The sequence below is a fragment of the Canis lupus genome, chromosome 34 (genome assembly GCF_003254725.2).
Source record: "Canis lupus dingo isolate Sandy chromosome 34, ASM325472v2, whole genome shotgun sequence".
Taxonomy (NCBI): Eukaryota; Metazoa; Chordata; class Mammalia; order Carnivora; family Canidae; genus Canis; species Canis lupus.
In genome coordinates, this window is record NC_064276.1 from 41,237,483 (window position 1) to 41,245,660 (window position 8,178).

Consider the following 8,178-nt stretch of genomic DNA (forward strand, 5'->3'; position numbering starts at 1 on the left):
CATCGTTATCATCGCCGTTAGGGCTGTCGATGCACGGGCGGGCGGACGTGCCACGGCGTCTGTCACACGGCGAGCGCTTACGGGTACTGTTTGCAGGCAGCGCTGCCGTGGTTCGGTCGCGGGCCCACCTTGTCCCGTGTCAGCAGGGAGGCCGCTGCCTCGGAACCGCCTCTGGCCCTAGGCCAACCGGGGCAGCGGGCAGTGAGCGCGGGTGGGTGCCGGTGCCCGGGCCAGTCCCCGAGGGGCCGAGTCCCCGACGGTGTCTGTCCCGCCGCCCGCCCAGCGCTGCCATCAGGTTAGGCCGGTCCTTCGTAGGGCGGCCCACGGCAGGGTCTGGCTCATGGGGCAGGGCCTCGGGGGGACAGCACGGGAGGCGGGGGAGCCACGGGGATGGTTCCCCCGAGGGGGCGGGGGAAGGGGGGCCGCGTGACTTTGCCTCCAGGTGACAGGTGCCTTCGGAAGCGCCTGACAGCTGTGACTCGGGAGTCCCACGTGCGCTGGGAAGCTGTCCGTCCTGCCGGCGGCCGCAGGTGCTGGACGCAGGTGTCTGGCCGCAGGTGCTGGGAGGCAGGTGCCAGGACACAGGTGCCGGGCAGCTGCCCACCTGCGAGCAGCGGGCCGGGACGAGCCTTCCCACAGCTGGGGCCTCCGCGTGTCCGACACCACCGGGTGGAGCATCAGCTGATGTCCAGCCCACGGAGTCACCGGAGCCGGGCGCGCCCACGACACTGAGGCTGGGCTTACTCAACTGCACCTCCGTGCCCTGCGGCGACCCCCCCCTACTCTGCCCGGTTCCTCTTGGCTCCTGCCGAATAAATACATCAGTGTCTCAGGCCGATCACATCATGCGCTCATGAATATGTATCAGCCCAAATCCTGCGATTTTATGTGTTAATTTGCTCATGTCTTTAGGTGTTTATAGCAATTAAATAAGACCTTGATAAATGCGGAGGAAATGCTCAAGCTTTGATATTACGAGTGCTTATGTGGTTGCATTGCAGGCTCCAGGATCAATTATGTTTTGTGCAACGATTAATTTGTTTATTGCCTTATTAGCTATTTTCCCACTTAGTTATATTCCTTCTTAGGAAATAAGCAGTGTCTTGGTGACCGCCTTGCTTCACCCTCTGGCGCTCGTGTCAGCTCGTCAACGCAGCTCAGCCTGATCTTGGCTAACGCAGATGCGGCCCCCTGGCCTGTTGGAGATGCGTCCGGGGGCCTGGAAACTTCTTTGTGGTGGACCAGAGAAGCCTCCGGGCAGGCCGTGCAGGGTCTGGGGCCCACCAGGGTCCCATCAGACAGGAGGGCAACAGAGGCCCGGGGGAAAGCGAGTGGCATCGCTGAGTCACAGGCCACAGGACGTCCCTCTAGGGAGGGACGGGCTGGACTTGCCACATGTGACAAGTAGAAACACAAGATGGTCAGTTGAAGTAGACTTTGAGGTGAGCAAAGAACTTTAGTATAAAGTACGCGCCCTGTAAGACCTGGACGTACCTGCACTAAGTAGTGTCGTTTATTTGGAATTCGGATTCCCCCGGGAACCTCGCGGTTGGCCTCTCCAGGGCTGTGTGTGGTGGAAGGGGCACTGGCCGCCCTGCGGAGCCTGAGGATGGGGAACCCTGCCGGGGCTGGTGGGGGGCACGGAGTGGGGACACGGACAGGGAGCAGGGCTGACGCGTGTGTGTCACAGACGGGAGGACTAGGGGCCTAAGTTGGAGTGACTTCATGTTGGCTTAAAACCCGCTTATTCTCAGGATGTCTCATTACTGGTTTTTTTTTTTTTTTTTTTTGGTTTTATTTTGCTTTGCAAGCATGAGCTGCACTTGGCCCGTGTCAAAGACAGGATATTTGTGGGTTTGTGACACGGATCTGCCAAAGCTGTGTGTGCCCAGAGCGACGCCGTCTCCCGAGAATGACAGTTTGAGGACTCTCAAACGGTTTTCTACATAACAGCGGACGCGGGAACATTTGGAAACATCTGGATGATTGCTATCTCCTGCAGAAAAAGCCACGTACGTGACTACATTTTTTTTTTCCATTTTTATCCAGATATTCTGGAATAACATAGACAGCCAAAGAGGCTCATCTCCAGGAGAGAACACATAATCATCATGAAGTGGGAGGTTTTCAAAACTACTTCTTGATTTATTTTATTTTAGTCTATTTGATTTGCCTTCCACACTTGTAACCATTTTATTGATCTTTGGTTCCCACTCTTTCCCCGCCCAGTACCTAGCTCGGTGTCTGGCATGTAGTAGATGTTGAATACACCTTAAAAATGAAAAGATGGGCGAATGAAGACATCATCCTTAAGTATTTTAAGCTCCAGGACAGGAATTATGCTAAAGAATGAAAAACTATTAATTAGAAGGGAGGAGCACAAATACGTATGGAACGCGCGCCATGAGACCGGCTCGGGGCCAGACACCAGGTATCACGCGTGTGCACATCCACACGTCTGCACACATGCTGTTACGGTCGCCTGGTGCGTGACCACTCGCCGCTCCACTGTGTAACCGAGTGGACTCCGAGAGGTTGGGTAGATGAAGATCCTCCTGGAAGAGTCGAGGCTGGGATGGGAGCCCTGAGCCGGGACGGTATTTCTGTTGACCACGTCGCTCTGGACTAACCCGCCGTAGCAGTTCGTGTTTGGGGAAGGGGCCTGTCCTCTGAGGATTTGGTGAAAGCCGGAGCCGTGAGCACAGGGAGGGACAGTCCCCGTCTACACCCAGCGTGCATTCGCCAAGGATCCCCGCTTCGCAGCGTCACAGTCAGAGATTCAGGTTTCTTCCCCGGGCGTCAGCGTCAGGGCTAAGGACCAGAATGAGCCTGACCCGGGGTGGCCCGGCCCCCCGCCCGCCGGCCCCTCCGGGAGGCCTCCCCCGTGGGAGGGAAGGGTTCTTTCTTTCACCCAAGATCCGCTCAGGCCTCCAAGAGCCAGTTCCTTCCGTCACTCGTGGTGGGTCCGCGTGGCTCTATCGGGAAACACATACCGGCTCCGTATTTGAAAAATAGAGATTTTCTAACGTTTCCTCACTCCGTGATTAGAAAGTTAGTCAACAGTAGTGACGCGACGCAGCCGGACCCATCCCGAGAGGCTGGGCAGCTGGTGCTTCGGGCCCTCCTGACCAAGGCCCTCGGCAGGCCCTGGGCCGGCTCCAGGAGGCCCTCCCCATCCGGCCTCTGGGTCTTCACGAAATCCGCCAAGTAAAGACCTTTTGTATCGTTTTACTCAAAGCCCCAGTCCCTTCCCCCGCTGTGGGGGCTCAGAGGCTGCGACACTTGCAGGTGTCCCCCATGTCACTGTGCTGGTACAGGTTAGAGAGGAGAGGTGCCAGGGAGTGCCGGCCTGCGGCTCCAGAGCCTGGGGGGCTCAGGGGACCCCAGGGTAGGGGTGGGTGGGGGGCTGGTGGCCGGGGGGGGCCTGGGGGTCGGGGGAGCCTGGGGGACCGCGATGACTCAGGGGGGTGCGGCCTAGGTCCTCGGGGCCGTCATCGCTGCGGGGTGGTCATGGTGAGCCGTGGAGCACCTGTCGGATGACAGCGAAGCGTCCCTGCTTCAAGGCTGAGGATCAACTATCCACAAAATCCACGCACGTGGTGTGGTTCACAGTGGCGCGGGGTAGCTGAGTAGTTGGGGCCTTTTCCGGGCGGCGACACTCGTCACCTGCCTACACGAAGGAAGCTGGAGGAGCCAACGCGACGGTCGCCTGCACCCCAGACACAACCCGAGCACCTGGAGTCCGAAGACCTGTAGGTTTGTGGAGGTCGTGAGAAAGACGTGCAACGTCCCCGCGGCCGACCCGCCAGGGAAAAGGTGTCTCGGGCTTTGCCTTCGGGGAGGCCTGTGGATTGCATTCCTGTCGCCCAGCGGGGAACCAAGGGACCAGGGACCGAGGGAGGGGAAGGCAGGGAGCAGAGCCGGCGGCGCCCCGGGACCAGGTGAAGGCGGGCGGCGGAGCTGTCACCCTGCCCTACTCTCGGGCCCTGGGAGCCACTGGGTCCCCGCGCTCGGCCCTGGGGCTGCCGCCATGGGGCGCCTCTGCCTCCAGCCCACGCCGAGCGGTGGCTGTCCCTGCCACCTGCTTAATGTCACCGGACAAAGGGCTTCTCCCCTCCCCGGAGGACACACGCCCTCCTTGCACATAAGTGGACACTGGGCTCCATTTTCACACCTTCCCCAAATTGGTCTCAGATGAGTCACAGTCTCGTCAGCTCCTGCAGGCCGAGATGCCCTGGGGGGACGTGGATAGAAATGATTTCTTAAAATGTGCCGTCCTTCCTGTGTGGCAGCAAAAGGACTTCCCTGCCACCGGAGCAATGCGTGCTCTGGATTATTTACGGACGCAAGGCGGGTGTGTGGAAGCGTCGGTGCCCGACCGCTGCGCTGTCAGAGGCTCGGCTCGGAGTCCTGACCCTTCCTGAAGATGCTGGGGATGGGACAGGGGAGGGGGACAGCGGGCGTCGAGGGCCTGTGCGTGTTTGACAGGACTAGTGGGTGTGAATCACGATTCATGACGTCCCTGGTCCAAGCAGGAGGACCTTCCGCACCTTCTAAAGTAGCTTCCTTCCCATTTCGAGCCCCTGCCTGATGCCAGGAGCCACTTCCCTGTTAATTTGGGGTGCCTGCCCCCATTATCCTTGGCGTGCCCCCGCGCTCCCGAGGGCCGTCGCAGGGGCAGAGCCGGCCGGGCCGCCCCAGGACAGGGAGGTGCGGGCCGCCCTCAGCACCATGTAAGCCCCACGTTGCCAGACGGTGCAGCGGGAGAGGTGGGGGCCTTCCCACCCAGGCCCTTCTCACAGGCCAAGGCCACGGCTCGCCGGCTCCTCTGGCTCTTCTGGGGGCTCCCGCCGGGTGTGGCGCTGCCCCGAGGCCGTTGCAGCCCAGAAGCGTTCACCCCCTGCACCTGGCCCCGGGCCCCGGGCACCGGCCATACCGTTTGCCACTCGCAAAGGAGAAGCACTGAGATCGGGAGAAGCTTGACCCTCCGCGAGGCCTCGGATCCGATCAGCGGTACAGCCGGATCCGCCCGCCGGACCCACCGGGACCTGTCCCCGTTGTGACTGTGCAACCCGCGTGGTCCCCCCGTGGCCAGGAAGCCTCCGGGACCAGCCGGGAATAAGGTCGACCTCCCTACACACTTGACTTCACTGTCCAAACCGGTGGGCTGCTGCGTGACCAGCGCACGCTGCGTTGCACGCTCGTTACCTGCACACGCGTGCAGGGGGCCCGGGGAGGCCCGGCTGCAGACCCAGGCCCCCTGCCGTGCCGTCCTCCGTCTCCGTCGCTGCTGGTGCCATGCTCCACACGGGGCCCGTGCTCGCTGTACGGCGATGAGAATGACAAGGAGGGGTCCATAAGTCAGGGTGACGCGGGGCCGTCGGCTCCCTGCAGCTCTCCGCTCCGTCTGTGCGGCCAGGTGGCGGCCACGGCCGAGCTACAGCCTCCGAGAACCCACAGAACCTGCTCTCGTCCCGGCCTCTCAACTCCGCGTGCTGGTGCAGGCGGTGCCTGGGGGAGCCCGTCGCTCGGGATGAGCCCGTGATGGACCTTAGCCCGGCCTCCCCTCTCGCGGGCCCCACAGGGTCTGCTTACCCTCTTTTCCTCATTGATCAGGGGAAGCCCTGCTGCCCTGTTGCAGGCTGACTCTCAGGTCTCCTCGCCCCCTCCATCGTCTCGGGAGACTCGGGGAACGGACAGTGCTGGGCCCGCATCAACGCGGGGTATCTCGCTGGCGGGAAGAGCACGCACCATCCCACCGGTGCCCTCGTTTTCCCACCAGGACAGAACGATGACTATGATAGGGCGGGCACCTGAAGATGACCCCGACAACTGGTTCAAGCACAGGAATGCCTAATTCAATTATTTTAATTTCTATAAATACTTTAGATTAAAATCTGTGGTGAAAAGGGGAGGGGGGATCTGATGTGTTTTCTTCTATCCTGCCTCAAAATTCAGTCACCACGTATAATGCCCACAAAGGTGTCAGGTCGTTTGGTTGTAGGGATAGAAATCCCGCTCAGATTCACCTCAGCTAAAGGAAAGAACTAATTGTCTATGCAGCTGAAAAGTCTAGGGCTTCAGGCACGGTTGGATCCAGGAAATGATTCTCTCTCTCTCTTTCTCTTTTAAATCTGTTAACTGGATTTTCCTTTGTTTCCGTTCCCAACGACTTCTGGTTTAGGTGGGGCTTTCGGCTTCTGCTTTTAGAAGAGAGATCCTTTCTCTCTCAACGTCCAATACATTCTGTTTTTTGTTTTTTGGTTTTTGTTTTTTTTTTTTTTTTAATACTCTGGCCCTGTTTGCAACGCGTCCATTGTCAGAGTCTGAGCAGCTTGGGTTCCGTGTCTCCCCCTGTGGCTGGTGGCACGGGAACCCGGGATTGCGAGTCCCTCTAACCTTGCTTGGACTGGGGAAGGGCACATCCCAAACTGAAAGAGGGGAGGCAGGGTTAGAAACACCACCACCAAGTGTCTGCCACGTTTCACAAGCGGAGGGAGGGCGGGAGGGAGTGAAGGAGGGAGGGAGGGAGGGCGGGAGGGCCCCCGTAATTCTTTCTCCGCCCTGACGGAGCGAATCCGTGTCCTTAGGGAGGGCGACAGGGAGCTGACCTCTCTTGACCTCCTATCCGGTTCACACAGCGTGTATCACGTACATTATTATATCCTTTAACTCTTAAAACTCGCTGCCCCCATTTTTTTTTTTCAGTTTTTTCAGAAGCCGGGCATTGCCCGACGGAGAGAGCCAGGTGTCACGGGAGAGGAGAACCCTTTGCACCCTCAGCCTTCGTGCTCCCGTTCAACCCACTGGGACGCGGGACGGCCCCGATCTTTCCTCTGACTTGCTCTCCAGTCTCTAGTTCCCCACCGACCAGTCGAGTTCTGCGGCACCAGAGGGCCGTTGCCTACAACCTCCTGACCCGCTGTCCGCCTCTGCCCGACAGCTCCAAACAGAGGCTCCCTCACCCCGTTGGCGTTCTCTGTGGGCCCTTTGCACGGAACGTTCCAGAAGGCCCTGCCACGCTGCGTGGGTTAGCTCCATGCACTGCGCTCTTGGAGGGACGTAGAAGAAAACGTCATCCCGTTTTCTTCTGAAGACACAGAAGAAGTTTTAAGAAGTAAAGGAACTTCTCCAAAGACATACTCTAGGCATCGGCAGCTCAGGACAGACAAACCCAAAGCCTGGTAGCACGAACCATCTTAACATGCACGAGGCCCCTGCAAGTCCTTGCAGATCCGGCAAGTCGAGATAGAATTTCTGGTCTAGTCAATGAAGGTCTTGCAGTGTGGTGACGCTCCCAGATGAAGTTCTGGCCTGAATTCTTGAATTGAGGAAAGAAAAATGAGGTTTAAAAATAAAACAAAACAAAACAAAACAAAAAACCAGGGGCTGTCTGGGTGGCTCCATCGGTTAAGTGTCCAACTCTTGACTTTGGCTCAGGTCGTGATCTCGGGGTCGTGAGGTTGAGCCCCGGGTCGGGCTCCATGCTGGGCGTGGAGTTTGCCTAAAAGACTCTCTCCCTCTCCCTCTACCCTTCATCCCCACCCTCTCTCCGATAAATAAATATATATATTTTTTAAAGGATACAGAGAAACAGACTCACTGTGAAGATTGTACGGTTTTTGTGACAGGTGCTTACCAGGATTGTGCAGTGAACAACTTGAACAACAGTGCATAGTGACCCTGCAAAGAAAGGAACACTCAGGAGCTTCATTTAAAAGAAATAATTTGTTAGATTAAATAGTTTGCGTTAGAAAAGTTGAGCGTCAGACTTACCTGTGTTCCTTATATGTGTGTGTGCGCAGGAAGGCAAAGCGGCAGCGGCGTGTCCAGGATGCACTTGAGCCCTGCAGTTCCGCGTACCTGATGCACGTGCCTGTAGGGCATCACATTGCCGTCGATTCTCGGCGAAAGCACACTTTTCGATTCTAAGGATGAAAATCATAGAAGCATTAGGGAGGATCCAAGAGCTTCTTTCATCCAAACAGCTCTTGACGAGCTAAGTGCACACGAACCATAAACGCACAGATTCAGTTTCTCCCGGGACAGAAATGGGTCTGGGTTGGAGGAGGAAGAGCCGGTTGGTCAAATGCGTCCCTGCTTTGCTGAGTCATGAGCTTTCAAAAAAGAGCCTTGTGCCTAAAAATAATAAATAAATAAATAAATAAATAAATAAAT

The 8,178-nt window shown here is 57.7% G+C and overlaps 1 long non-coding RNA gene across 1 annotated transcript; it reads right to left on the reverse strand.

Annotated features, from left to right (window-relative positions):
• Positions 1-6,586: 6,586 nt before the first annotated feature.
• LOC112645997 (uncharacterized) lies at positions 6,587-7,923 on the reverse strand. Its single transcript, XR_003127411.2, has 3 exons — positions 7,777-7,923; positions 7,640-7,683; positions 6,587-7,321 (listed from the first exon to the last, which is right to left on the reverse strand). It is a non-coding gene; the product is annotated as an uncharacterized LOC112645997 (long non-coding RNA).
• Between the last annotated feature and the right edge of the window lie 255 nt (positions 7,924-8,178).